The sequence below is a fragment of the Chinchilla lanigera genome, unplaced genomic scaffold (assembly GCF_000276665.1).
Source record: "Chinchilla lanigera isolate Chin_1 unplaced genomic scaffold, ChiLan1.0 scaffold00023, whole genome shotgun sequence".
Lineage (NCBI taxonomy): Eukaryota > Metazoa > Chordata > Mammalia > Rodentia > Chinchillidae > Chinchilla > Chinchilla lanigera.
Genome location: NW_004955424.1, coordinates 20,229,372 through 20,245,120, shown reverse-complemented (window position 1 = coordinate 20,245,120; position 15,749 = coordinate 20,229,372). Strand labels below are relative to the sequence as shown.

Genomic DNA, 15,749 nt, shown 5'->3' with positions numbered 1-15,749 from the left:
CTTTCCTCACAGAATAGCTAAATGACATGCTGAGAGTCTATCACCTACAAGGATGACCTATTTTCATCCTGGTGTGAAAACAACATATTTCCAAAGGACAGTGTTTGCTTCTCTAAACTAAGGTTTCTCAGCCTGACATTTTGACACTGTAGGAGTCTGGCCAGTGCATTGCAGATGGTTCAGAAGCATCTCTCAACTACTTCAGCAATCCCTTTCTGCGACAATCAAAGCTCAAAATCTTGAATTAGGATAACAGAATTTGCTGTAACAAGGGAGATTTCTCCTATTTTTGGCATATTGGCATGGTAAGGTATTTAAAGCACTTGTTTATAACATCACACTGACTCTGATTCTTAAAAGGTTATTTATATTAAGCCTTGTGCTTTAAGGCAATGATTTTGAAGGCAACTGTTACAGTTTCAGTATTTTACTATAATTGATGGTTATGAAAATGAGAGAATTATCATCTTGCCTTAATGGTAATTAATTACTGTTTTTGTGCACTTAAAAAATTTTATTATGACAATCTTTTTCAAATGGTCAAAGGACAGGGATTACAGCTAGGTTGGCCACAGAAAGAGCTATAAGGCCAGTGCTAGAGGCAGATAAGGAAGCATCTTTTTGACCTATGAGACCTATACTTAGAAAAACTAAAAGCAAGCTTTAGGAAACATGGGAAAATTCTCTTAAAAGGGGTGATAATTTGAATCAATCTTGGGTCAAAGTCTATCCTTCACATACACAGAATATTAGCAAAATGTTTTCACACAAGATTATTTTATTTGACCCTCACAACAGCACTACAGACTGAGCAAGTAAGTCTTACTAACTCCATTTTCTAGGCAAGGAAACTGAATGGGTTAGAAAGGCCAAGTGACTGGTTCAAGGCCAAAGCAGTCTGGCAGAGCTAGAACTGAAATCCATATATTACAACAAACATTATCCCATTTAATTTCTTCCTTTCTTTCTTTTTTTTGAACCAGGAATCAAACTCTGGACATTGTATCCCACTTAATTTCTATCACAACTATATTTGGTACAATGATTTTATAAATGGGGAAACACTGGCTCCTATACATGAAGTAGTCTAGGATTTCTGATACCACTGATTCATACATCAGACAAGACTGAATGGGCTAATTGTTAAGTAAGAGACCTTATTATGGGACCATTTAGAAGAGAAACTAGAAAGTATACTTGTAAAGATTAAACCCTAAACAAGTTACACTTCAGCACACACTACTAACTTTGCAACTATGACTAGTGCTTCTTGAGATTATTTGAAGCTTTTTTTTTTTTCCGTCTTTTTTTTGGTACTGGGATTTGAACTCAGGACCTTGCACTTGCCAGGCAGGCGCTTGTGCCACTGCACTATATCCCTGGCCCTTGAAGATTTGTCACTTCCTCAATGCTCATTCTATTTGTCAACTCTGCTTTCTGGTAATGACCAACATTAAAACTTTAGTAAGTAAAACAGACTTTTGCATACTTGTTTTAAAAATGAGGAGGGAAGAAAAGAATCCAAGGGAAAAAGCAGGGTATTGCATTGAGGCAAAATTCCTGGTACCATCAGGAAGAAAAACATTATTAGAATTGAGTCCAGACAGCTTAGAGACAAATGCTTCATGTGTTCCTTGAATGAGAAAGCCAAGAAAAACTGCAAGGCAGTATTCCTGATTAGGAAAGGGGGTTACTTAAATACAACCTCATCAACCTACCTCCAAATACTCACTTAATTTCTCATACCTGGAAAATATATTTTAAAAACACAAATAACTCAAGTATTTTTATTATTCCTATTAATCTTGGCCTACACTCAACAATTTCAGACTACCAAAGTTCCTAAAAGGATAATATAGTTCTCAGAAAGATTAAAAATTCCCCTAGTAACCATTTAAGTATCAAATAAAATTCTGCAGAAAGTAGAAAAGTTGGTTGGATTTGGTAGTTATTTGGAATAAAAACAAAGGATGAGAGTTTATTCATAGAAAATTCTACCACTTTCTAAAGCTGACATTCAACACTGGTAGTCTATTTTCACAATGGCTAGTGCTGGTTTCTGTCTCTATGCCAAGCACTGCTCTAAGCACTTTACATCTATTAACCAGTTTAAGCTTCAGAACAGCCTTATGAGATAGGAACTCTTATAACCCTCACTTTATAGGTAAGCAAACAAAGGTTACAGTTCAAGTTCTACCACTCTGGAACCGCTGAAACAATCAAGCTTTAAAGTACACTGGTAGAAAAACTATACTGGGATTAAATTAAACAATAAACAAAAAAATTCCCCAACTCCTTTCCTACCATAAAGTATTTCACAGTGCTGGCTTACATAAAAAATGCTGTTGTTCTAACAGGGGCAGACATTTAAGAATAGACTTCTATGGTAATAACTAACCATTTAACTTTCTCAGTAATGCAATCAGTTGTTTAAATCTGAGTTGAAAAGTCCTTTGGCTAAAATTTAAATCTGAAAAAAAAAAAAAAAAAAAGAATGAAATGGTTTCCCCCAAACACTACATTAAAACCAATGTATGAAACTGAAAAATGGAACACTAGATGATGGACATATAGGTCACGGGCTTATTTCACAAAATCATTGTTTAAGAATTACTGGGATGTTAAATTACTCTCAGAAAAGAATCATCTGGATTTTCTTTCATCTTTATTTTTATTAAAACACTGACCAAGTTACATGGCTTTAGGAAAAAAAAAAAAAAAAGGCTACAACAGTCTCAAATTATCTCCCCTAAAATTATTATTAATTATATAGGGAAAAAACAGTTAGGTTCATAGTGGCAGAAATCTGGCACAGTGTTAAAACTGACTGAGTTTTACATTGCTTACAACAATTGCCACAGCAGGCAGTTATCACTGAAAGGTCTAAAAGGTTTGCCATCACCGGAGGAGAAAGTTTAATATCACATATTACTGATTATGATGCAATGAAGTATGTTACCAAAAAAGTGCATAACCTCAATCAAATTACAAGAAAACACCAAACTGACACTTTACAAAATAACTATGTGTTAACAAGTCCTACAGTCATAAAAGATACGCAAAGAGAGAGAAGTTGTCATGGATTAGAAGAGATTATACAAATGCAACAATTATATGCAATATGGGATACTGAATTGGATTCTGGAAAGAATGGAAAAACTGGTGAAATCGGAATATGGTTTATCGTATTGCACCAATGTTAATTTAATTTACTGGTTTTGAAAAATATATTCTGATAATATAAGCTGTTAATATTAGAGGAAGCTGAATAAAGGATGGAAGTAAACTTGCATTCATTTTCCAATTTTGCTGTAAGGCTAAAATTATTTCAAAATAAAAATTTAAAAAGACAAAACCAGAAAACAAAAGAAGGCCTTTACATCTAATGCAAAGCACTACAAAATATGAATTTTAAAGTCAAAGTTTGCCAGTTTTTACCCTTCCCGTGACCTGCAGGTGACAGAATTCCACTTTGTCTGGTCTGGCCAAGTCAGTGCCCACAGTATCATGTCCTTTCTCTAATGCAAAATTGTCCTATATGTAACTGCTTTGCTCAGGAAAGCCGTTACTGCACAAGTATGGCTACTCACTGGACAAAGTAATATCTGAATCAAAGTGATTCATTCAAACACTGGGACAGAATTTAGCAGAACCATGTTTTTATGTTTTTTTTTTTTCTTAAAAAAAAAAAAAAAAAAAAGAGAGGAACACAATTTTACCACTACCACTGAATGCCCTTGTAGGACTAGGTATTAGCTCAGAAAACATTTTGTATATTGAACTATATATCATAGCTTCTGAATTGATGTTTACAGTAAAATCTTTAATAGTATTATTACAGTCCTTAGTATTACTAGTATAGCCCATAGTATTACTTCTGTCCATCTATCCACATGAATCCTACTCTTAAAATAAGAATTTGTGAGAGCCAGGCATGGTGGTGCATTCCTGTAATCCCAGCACCTGGGAGGCTAAGGCTGGAGGACTGCTGCAAATTCAAGGCCAACCTGGGCTACATAATGAGTCAAAGGTCATCCTGAACTACATAGTGAGACCCTGTCTCCAAAAAAAAAGGAAAAAAAAATGGAAGTGGGGAGAAGAGTAAAGAATAAGAAGCAGTATTGGGTTATTTTGACATATTTCATTTTAAGCCTTAAAATATAAATCTTAATAAGCTACAAAGTCTAAGATTTTATTATCACTAATTATTTCTTTATGATAGTATTTTCTTCAAACTAGAAGAGATACTTGTGAAGCCACAAGTGTACATAGGGCCAGCCCTGAAAACTTGGGTCCTTGATAATAATAAAGGCTATCCCCAGAACCCTTGATGAAATTTCAAACTAGCTCTGTAGCACATGATTTGCACATCCTACAAAATGGTGACAATACTTCTCATACTTCAAAGGATGTGTCATGAGGACAGAATGAGAACAAGAAAGCTTCAAAGAGGTTTGAATATTGGGCCATGTGCTTGGTTCATTCACTAAATATACTGTTTCCTTCTTTTGATATCTTAAAATTATTCAAACTGTGAGAGTTAAAAAGTGATTTCCAAAGATATAATGTAATGAAAAGAAATCAAGCATTTGTTAAATTCCTATGGTGTATTTAATTAGGCATACAAAATGTATCTTACTAAATACTTTGTTGACTTAATAGTGATACTGCCCTATCACATAAGATTTAATGACTGCCTTGGAGATTCGTATTTATTTTTGGTATCTTAATAAATATTTATAACTTATTTTTTGTAGCAATTTATATACCATATAGAAAGCCCCAGTCTACTGCTCCTAATATATAACAGACCCTGAACTATAATCAAAGGCCTTTAAAAAAACCACTGTAATTATAGCTGTTTCAAGATTTAATACTATATAAATGTTTAATTACCATAGGGGATAACAGTATATCTAAATCAAGTAAGTTTGCAACATGTATTCCCTCTTATAGAGAAGTTAACTTGAAATCTTTTCATTTCAAAATTCCATAATGAGCTTCACAAGTACAAGCTAAATCTCTTAATATCATTTCTTCAGTAGAGTCAACCATCAATAGAGAGAAATCATTATTAAAAGTGACAAAAAAAGATGACAATTAGAGCTGGGCATAGTGACACATACCTGTAATCTTAGCCCTCTGGGTGCTAAGGTGGGAGTATTGTAAACTGAAGCCCAGCCTGGGTAACACACAGTATCAAGACCCTCTCTCACAATAAAATAGAGGGCTGGGGATATAGCTCAGTGTAAAGGCCCTGGGTTCCATCCCCTGTACTGCTGGGGTCTGGGGGCTGTGAGAGGTATATCTCCTAATACTACAACCTATAAAAAAAGAGATGACAATTATTACCACTCTCACTGTCACAAAAATGTTTCATCTTTTTGTTTTATAAAAAGTTCTTAAAACAGTAGTTGATTTTTCTTTGAACAAATTACTGTGCTCCCCATAAATCTGTTTTGACAGTAAAGACAGTGCATGTGGGAAGCTAAGAACATTTATTTTTTTTAAAAGCACAGTGAGTATTTTAAATCACTCAATATGGTATTCTTAACTCTGTTCATTAGGAAAATGATAAATACATATAGTTGGGATATTTCTATGGATTTCCATTTTCTACTCTGATTATTGTTATATTATCACATTACAAACACACCAATTAGGTAAATTAGTATGATCAATTTCCCCTCTAATTTGCAACTTCTGTCATTGACATTTCACATGTATATAAGAGAATACCTTCCCCCTACAAACAGAAATTGGATAAAAAATGATTATAAATATTAATATTCTAGAAATCAGATCAAACTTTTCATGAATTCCCTATAGGAAGAAAATGTTCAATTATCTTTTTCCTTTAGTGAAAATAAAATTCTTCAGAAAGTAACACTGATGAGAAACTTAAGATTATTCATTTTTAGCATAAAGAGTACTGCTAGTCAATCATCAGACCTGAATATTAAATCTCCTCCTACTGTATCATATGAATAATAAAAACATTCAGGTACTAACATTAAACTCCCCAAAAAGCATGAATGTTACTATTCTAAACAAAGTCTTTATAATTTCCTCCTACTTTATGATAATGCTTAAATATTAAATAATAAAACATAATTATCACAAAGGCCCAGATCTCTTTTTTGAGAGGCTCTTGGGAAAAGATTTACAGCTGAAAAATGAAGACTGTGAATAAACTGCCAACGGCTAACCAAAGTACAACGACAGCACCAATCATTCTGGCTACCAAACAATTTCCTTCCAAGAGCAATATAATTCTCAAATTTGAAACTGAAAAGAAAATAATAGAAAACATTATGTTCTAAAACATGTAAAAAACTAAGTACTGTAAGCTTGGAGTGCAAAAAGATTAGAAATGAAAAGCTTTCAGTATTCTGTTGACATAATAAATAGACAATAAACACCGTTAGTTATATTTCTTAGGCTTTCTTTGTGACTGATAGGAGATGAGCTTGAGATTTATCCAGCCCTTTCTCTAAAATGGAAGGAAATTTAATTCATAAAACATACTTCCAAAGCTGAACATGAAAAAATTAAATATAAATGATCCAATTATGCTCCAAATCATTCCTTTTGCAAGCTTACTTTAACCTAAAGCATCGACAAAATGACACTTAAAATCAAGCCACAGAACACCTACCTTTTCATTCCATCGCTATACAAACAACCTTCTCACCAGAGGATAAAATCTAGATAATACTAAAAAGCATCTGCCAATTACACTTGGAATCATACACTGAAGAGCTAGCTATCTGCTCCGTGTTCTTTCACTTAAGCACCTCATAATGTGTGTGGGTGGGCCTGTATTACGCAAAATAAGTAAACACTGCACAATTCCAGTTTCTATTGGCTGAAATGAGAATTCACTTCTCCCTCACTCCTCCCTAAGGAAGTCTATGGCCCAAAAGGGGAGAAACGGAAGTAAAAGGAAGCAAAGAATAATTTTTAATACAGGTTAACATCAAGTTATGAAATAAGGTATTTCAAAAGAGTATTCTATTTCTTAAAAGGCTGTCTGAATTAACTATATAAGTGCTCTATATCTGAAGTATAAGATACTGAACTATCTTTTCATAGTAAAACAGCCCATTTTAACAGATTTAGTATTTAACAATCCTTAACTTGTTAAACACTTCATTAAAAAAAAACAACACAATTCATATGTAAAGAAAGTACCCTGTCAGCACTATTAAACAAATGTGTTGGGGGGCAGGTCTGGTCACAAAATATTAACCCAGGCATAAAAACAGGTGAACATTCAATCACAGTGTCTGCTGATAATGCCTGTTTACTTCTAGCTTTGCACTTTACATAAATTAAGATTTACTGGGTGTTCATGAACCTGAAGAAAGGAAGCAGTACTCAGTGCTAAGCTGGGATTGGACAGATTTTGTCAAATAGTTGTGGAAGGGTCCCTATTTAATGACTCTTGCTGCTCTCAGCTATCCCATTTATAAATTCCATTAGAGGAGTTACTGCTTGCTGGTCCAACGTCCCCAACAGCTTTCCTCAGAAAAAGGAATGTTTTCTAATGAGGAATGGCTGTGCATGGAGATAATCTCTATAGCCAAAGGTGAGCCTGTTTTGTGCTTGATTACATTTAAGATGTTTAATTTTTTTTTTTTTTTTTTTTTGTGGTACTGGGGATTGAACCCAGGGCCTTGCACATGCTAAGCAAACACTATCACACCTCCAAGACCCTTATTTTAAAGAACGCTAAAATCAAGTCCTAAGTAAATGTTAGTTCATACCTGTTCAATAAACTGCACATGCAAGTCATCTAGGCACCCCATCCATTCAAATGAAATTCAAATTGAGTCTAGGTGCTTGATGTTCTTATTAAAGTTCTTTAATAGCCCTCAAATGTTCAACCCTGTTGTGAAAAGTAACTCCACCAGAGCCCTAAACTTGATAGATACGGACAGGTCACAGTCACCAATGCAAATGGCTATCTAGACTAGCTGAGATTTAATTTAATTACACTATACAGACTAGTATACTGCTAATAATAACTGACTGGAAAGTCAGTTTGTGCCCTTTGTGACTTTAGCTAGAATTATTCAATGTCCCACCTATTTAAAGAGTCGTAAAAATACTCTTTGGTGGCAGTATGTTTGTCCGTAAAGGATTCTCAACGTGTACACAGGACAATAGCTGATTTACAGAAGGACTATGTTTTTAGGAGAACATCATTGAAATAGCACCTTGTCACTAATGCTGTGGAACAAAATGAGCTACCCTCTCCTGTAGCTGGTAAGTTGACTTTTAGTCTTTCTAGCATTTCATAACTCTGTCACACGCCCTAAAGCTGTTCTTCAGCAAATCTGCGTAACTCTTCCTTTGCCTGTTTTAGATACTGGCAGCAGGCTCACTTAGGGTATAGTAAAATAATTCTGCTCAGGTATCCTGCTGGCCCAATGCAGATATACATTCAGTTCAAAAAACTTACCTGTAAAGATAATCTGTCTATATTCTAAGATCTTGCTATCTGAGGATCCTGTCATGTAATTCTAAGCTGATGAAACTGCTCAAGAAACTGGACACGAGAGGTTCAATGCTCATACTAAATAGAATGCAATTGTGGCTGACTACACTTTAAACTTGATTCCATATCGCAGCCTGCTACTTTCTGGACCAAAATATTAACTCTCTTAATTTTGGAAATTTATTTCTTACTGAACCCTAGAGTAAGTAAGATATTTAACCCCTATCTGATGTATCATTACTACCTTAATGATTAAAAATCAAGCATTAAGAGTGTAAAAATTCTTTATATATTCAAGCTCTCATTTGAATCAAGTAATCTAAGAAAACATATTTTCCTTACACAGTTCTAATGCATTAAAGACAAGCCTCCATATCTTCTACCTATTATGAGATATTTTTTATAATAGGACAAAAAACCATATTCATTAGACAAAAGGTTAGAATTAAATTTCTAAGCTTTTCTTTCCCAGTCTGAATTATGATTACTAAAAACACCTTTCTTTTTATTTCTATATGTGCTTTTATTCCCAGTGATGTTTGATTAGTAATATCATGGAGGTCAGTCAAAGACAAAAACAAAAGATAACCAAGTCTGATGGTGTAGCTTAGGGGTGGAAAGCATGCCTAACATATGCCAAGCCCTGGGTTTAACACCTCCCCCACCAACACCACCACCACACCAAAAACATACTCCCGCAAAAAACAACCCAAAAAACCCCAAACCAAACAACACCACAACTAAAACTTTTAAGTGGCTTTTTTGGCTGGTAGGAATCAAGTTAAAGTGACCAAACTTTGGCAAATGAATCTGAATCTCAGGGATCTTTCCCATACTGTTACATATCCAGCTTAGTTTGTAGTATGGTAAATTTCCTTATCTTAGTCTTGACTTGAGTCTAGATAAACCTGTGCCAATTATTTAAACTGACTGCAGAGACCAATGGTAAACTTTCAATACCCTAGAACTTTTAAAAATCCCTTTCTCATAAAGTATCCAAAACACGGTTTCTAGGCCTTTCCAGATTTTTTTTTTCTCTCACAATCCTATTTTTCTTCTTATTTGTTGTACTCTAGGTTTGGCTTAACCTTTGGACACAAATGACCTCCGGTAGCTTGTCTCTTCTTAATAATCTTCAGTATTACCAAGGATACAATCAAAGACTCATTCCTCAGAGTCCTTTACCTGTGGCTACACCTTCAGCAAGTGTGTAAATTATTTCTTCCCCTAGTTCTACCTCAAGGATGATGCATAGGTCATGGTCCTCTAACCCGTAACGCAATTCACATAGATGGCATTTGCTATTCTATTCTAAGTTTTTATTGAATATTTACATGTGCTGAGTTTTTCACTTGTCAAATCCACCAAATCCTTTTGAGAAAATACACATGACACCTAAGCTTGGTCAACAACACTTGTTGATTTATGGTTATGAAAACCGGACAATACAGGATAGGTATAATATTAATGCAAAAGATCACAAGTGCTGTAAGACTTCAAAGAAAAATGTCACTATTTAGGTGAAAAAGAATCCAGGGAAAGCTTCATAAAAAAAGAAGTATTTCAGTTGAACTCTGGAAAACAGACTAGATTTTCATCAATGGAAAACAGGTATTTCAAAGGAAGGACAACTGCATTGAGATAAAGGTGGCATGTTGTGGGGGGCATGCTGCATGTTGAGGAAAGGCTAAGTCTGTAGGTACCCTGGAGTGAAGGGTTTGTTCAGGAGACCAATAAAGACTAAGTTTGTTGAAAAAAATCAAGTACCATGTCTTCATAAGTGCCAGGACTATCAGCAAGTACAGGAAAATGTTTAATGACTGAGTGAGATGCAGCTGGAAAGGTAAAGAAGCGCCTGATGTTGTGGACCTTTAGAAATAGGAAAGGGATTGAACTTCACTTAATTAAAACCCTTTAATCAGGTTTCAGAAAACAGAAGAAAACAAATGTGTACAGCAGGTACTGTACTAAGAACTTCACAATTTTTTTTTTTTTTTTTTGAGACAGGGTATCCTATGTAATTCAAACTGTGCTTGAATTCACTATGTAGCCCAGGCTGGCTTCAAACTCACAGCAATCCTCCTGCCTTAGCCTCCTGAATGCTGGGATAGAACCTTATGCACGTTAAACTCAATCTTTACAACTATCTAATGATAGATGAGGAAATCAGGCCAAATAATTTGCTTACAGTTATGTAGAAACTAAAGGCAAAAGTTGAGATCTGAATTTAAACATATGTTCTACCATTCTTTACTACGTAAGTAAACAAACCCACTAGCTTCTTCAAGAAGATATGTATGACAACAGTGTCTAGGACAAAAATAATGTGTTACAACAAATTTAAAAAATTTTGTCTGCTTATTACTAAATTACAGTGGTAAACTATCATTGTGCCAAATCTGAGTGAAATATTGGGATAGCCTGACCCAAAATACAAGATGTGTGGCACACATAAATTTACTTTGGGGATTTTTGGGCCATCATCTCTCAAAGAGTTACATTTCATAATAGATTCAAGTGATATAGGTTAATATAATGATGGAGAGAGAAAAATATGGTATATGCCTTAAGATTGAATAGATCATGTAAGCTACAAACTGAAGGTCACAAAAGACAAAGACTGCCTGGCTCTCTCTCTAGTTACTAATTCTCCAGACATGTCTTAGTAATTCCTATTCATCGAAGTCTATACTGATGAATATGGGAGCTTGTGTGGGCTCCCTCAGCATTTGTGTATGTTATTGTTCAATTTCTCCCTAGAGAAAGTCACCCTAAAGGAAAGCAAGACCCTGTCACCAGATTAGGATGGCTTTGCACCTCCCTTTTTTTCTTAGTGGGAATAGATCAAGAATAGATTAGTAGTGTGGCTCTTCCCTCAAGTAAACTGGGGTTGCACAGACACTTCTGGGATGCAAATATGTTAAAAAAATAAATTATATATAAAGCTAGAGAATGAGCCGGGCATGGTAGCACACACCTGTAATCCCAGCACTTGGGAAGCTGAGGCGGGAGGATTGTTGTGAGTTCGAGACCAGCCTGGGCTACAAAGTGAGCTCAAGGCCAGCCTGAACTGTATAGCTAGACCCTGTCTCAAAAAGACAAAAAAAAAAGCTAGAGAAGATTATTAAATTATGTAAAACCAGCCAGTCCAAAATTTATCAGATAGAATCTTTTACATTGGATATAGTCTTCACATTTTTAGGTATTGAGAACCAGGACAAATTTGAACATAGATAAACATAAGGAGTAGGAATAAGTGGTCTGGAATAAAACTAACTATTCATAACTATTAATATTTGTACACCAAATCTATAAAACTTTGCTTGAAAAAAATTAGTTTACTGCAAAGAAAGAGTATAACAACTATTGATTCTCCCACTCTTTCAATGATAGACTATCAAGACCTGAAAAAAATTCCCCAAAAGCCCAGGCTGTTATAAAACAAGCAATAATGAAAGCACAAAATTTTGTATCATTAAGAATTTATTTGAAAACTTTCCAGAGAGGCAATGATTCTGTACAAACTTTATTGGGGTACTATGCTTTAATAGATCGTAACACCACAGCAATGTCTAATCAATGTTAAAGTGAATCAAAGTGAATCCGGTTTTTAGTACTGATAAATATGACTTGAATTGGAAAGAATGTCTTCTGAGAACTTCCGTTATATTAAAGTTAAATGTTATTTCAATTTTGCCCTGTAATTCACTATTTCCAACTGGACCTCATCTATGATAACTGCAATTTACTAACTGCAGTTCTTTTCCTCATTGTCAAAGGGCAACTTGAAATTGGAACTAACCTAGAAAATCTAGGTTGTTGGCTCAGCTGACAACTGATTGCAATTTAACTTCCCTCTAACACATTGTTAGGACTGACCAGTTAATGGGGCTATCTAGACTGGGCATGGTGGCACATACCTGTAATCCCAACACTCTGGAGGCTAAGGCAGGACAATCAAGAAAGAGTTCAAGGCTGGCCTAGAATACCAAAACAGCACTCTATTTCTTTTTTCAAGCATTTCTCACTTTTATCTACATTACAGATTTATATATGAATTCATAATAATTTCAAATCACTCTTCTAGACTAGATATCAGAAAACAATGAACTCTTACATCAAGTTCCCCTTAGTAATTTCAACTCAGGCCAAGACTCGGTAGATAAAAAGTATCAACCAATTTTCTTCTTCACAATCAAATCTGAGAACATATTTGCATCAAAACTGAGATACAAACAGTGGAGAAGAAGAGGTGTAGATTTAAATCCCAGAAACATAATACTGCCTTACCTAAATTTTTTTTAAAAATCAAGTTAGCTCAGTAAATATTTATAAAACATCTACTATGGGCCCTATATAGTGCTAAAAGATTAATATGAAATGTTCCTATTTTGAAGGCACTAATAAAATGAAAAAGCTTTTTCTCCAGAACTTTTCTGAGATTTACTATTTCAATTATATAATAGTCTTAAAAGTAAATAGTTACTTGTGAAACAATTTCTCTGCTTTTAAACTGAGTGATCAGATACATTTTAATTGCCACTCATATATCTGTCCCTATTCTGACTCCCACAGAATTTTTTAAAGGGATCTTGAAGATTTCCTCAAATTTTACATTTCTAAATGGAGTTAAAGACTGAGTTGGACTAATGTGACATCTATAATGAGTTTTTAAAAATTCTTACTTTGTTACTGTCATTATCACATTGTTTGTCCTAATTATGCCTCTTGCCTTTACTGGAACTTCATTATACAATCAGTGTATGATACTATGTTTAAATTTCTATACATATCTTTAACATACAGCCTAGTATTCTTAGCAAGGACCTTCTCAATATTTTCATATGTTAAACATTTGTCAAACTACTAGGTTTTGTAAATTAACATGATTCCTTTTCATAAATACAAACAAGAGCCTAGTTACACTGCTCCTTCTTTTTAAAGAAAAGAGACATATACATAAAATTGCTGATATTTGGATCTATAATTTTTTTAAACCTTTCACCATCACTTTATTTACTGAGCCAAATATCTACAAGGACAAATAGCAAAGCTTCCTATTCATTCCAGTGAAATCAATTAGGTTATTCACACATTTATTGAACACTTGCCAAAGCCTCCCCTTTTTTGGTATCAATAAAAACAATCTTATAATAAAGGTTATTTTGCTCTGAAAAAAAGCCAGGGTTCTTAAATTCACTAAATTACTCTGCAACTCTTGCTTCCCTTGGTTTCAGCATTGTGTGGGCAGAGGAAAGAAACCAAGACATCCAGAACAAAATGTGAAGTCAAGGGAAATTTTTAGATAGTAATAAATTGTGAAAATCACTTAAACTTACAGTTAGAACGATCTTTTGTAGAGAAACATAAATGACGGCATTTTAAAATACCCCTGGCGCTGGGCGTGGTGGCACACACCTGTAATCCTAGCACTCAGGAGGCTGAGGCAGGAGGATTGTTGCAAGTTCAAGGCCAGCCTGGGCTACAAAGTGAGCTCAAGGCCAGCCTGAACGGCATAATGAGACCCTGTCTCAAAAAGACAAACCAACAAACAAAAAAATAAATAAATAAAATACCCCTGGCATTTAGTGAAAAAAATACTAGGCTCAGAATACCATAAAGTTAAACATATTTATTTAAACTAATTGGGCTTTTTTTTCATATAACCCAGTAAACTGCAATTAAAACCACATTCAAATACGTTTTATCTAACTGCTCTTAATAGCTTTTAAAAAAGACTACTGAAGTCTGAAATTCTTAATTCACAGAATATACTATCTTCTGTTTTGTCTAATTATAAAAATGTTCTTTAATAGATGTGTAGCTCTAAATTTTCCAAAACCACTGTTAAAAAAATCACTGTATTTCTCAAAGATGAGTTCATGTGAACTACCCTCTATCTGTAAAACACAAAAGACCTATATAAACAACAAATACAGTGACAATTCTAGGAGATACAGGAATACAGTCTACAGATGCTAGTACTGCTGGTTCATATAGCCACAGAATTTCTTTAAATGACAGAAGATTAAACCATCATCTTCTAAGCCACTGTACATATCAGTAAGTTTTCATATATATAACCTCCTGAGAGATGCACTGTAATTTTTTGTTAGAAATGATTCTCAATTCTATCATATTTTACAAAGAATTACTGTGGCAGTTGAAGTAGAAGCTCTTAATTTGACATGTCCCAATATATTCCATTAACTCTCATTTTTAAAAATTTCAAACCATGTGCCTTTTGGATCTTTCATAATGCAAATTATTCCCAACTTTTACCCAAATTTAAAGTGACTAGGCCATCCCTCTTTGTATCACACACATTGGATATTTTTGACAAAAATGAAATAATATATATAATAAATGTAATTCTAATACTTCACTACCTACTTGATATGCCATTTTCAATCAAGGAGTCTTTATCCCCTCAACCAGGTATAACCCTTTTTGAGCTCCCAACTCTTATCTCCAACTTTTTCATACACTTTATGTGTAGCTTTACATTATAGCTAGCTACCACCTTGTGTTATATTGCCTATTAAAACTGAATACTCCTCTAAGGGAGAAACAGTCCTGCTAATTTTGTAGTGCTCAATACTGAAAGGATAAAGGAACAGAAGACATTTTTAGAATGCTAAATTAGATTTTATTAAATATTTATTTTAATTTGGAAGATAAAGCATAAATATTTCTATGGGGTCAAGAAACTAAAAAATCCTAGAGACTGTGGAATGTTAAAGTCTTTTAGGGATGGATATTTTCATTCATATACAAATTAACATAAGAAATAGGACTCACCTTAATGCCTGTATCAGAGATTATACTGTATTATTTTCCACTTCATTTCTTACTTTTTGATGTTAAAAAGGAATAGTAGCCACACCATAAGTATCTTATTTTTCTTTGGTTAAGAACCTAGTTTTTATTTTCAGACTAAAACAATTTACAAAAATTAGCACATAAAGCCTATTAGGGTTCCTCAAAACCCCTTAGACTCCTAGTCTCGCTCTCCTCAAGGCCTGAATCTAAGTTGAGGACCTTGGCTTTCTTGGTTCTTTATTAATTTCTTGGCTCCAAAGACCATTTTGCTAAGACATTAAAGGACCAGGTATCAACAAATTTGATTACTATAGCTAACAAAAATAATATTGTATTTATGAAAGTAGCACCAAATTTTGATACATTTTCAAAGCCCTCAGAGGTAATGTGTTGGTTTGGGGCGGCTTATTTTGCAAGGGGAACA

General features: G+C 34.2%; 1 protein-coding gene across 2 annotated transcripts in view; it reads right to left on the bottom strand.

The window, feature by feature from the left end:
- The window catches only part of Peli1 (pellino E3 ubiquitin protein ligase 1), a 51,685-nt gene that overhangs the window by 18,641 nt on the left and 17,295 nt on the right, over positions 1-15,749 (bottom strand). Inside the window, exon 1 of one of the 2 annotated variants that reach the window (XM_005385704.2) lies at positions 5,127-5,272. The exons of the other annotated variant lie outside the window; for it this stretch is intronic. The gene's annotated coding sequence lies outside the window, so the exon portion shown is untranslated. Of the gene's footprint in view, positions 1-5,126; positions 5,273-15,749 lie in introns of those variants that run through there. 2 annotated transcript variants of the gene reach the window in all.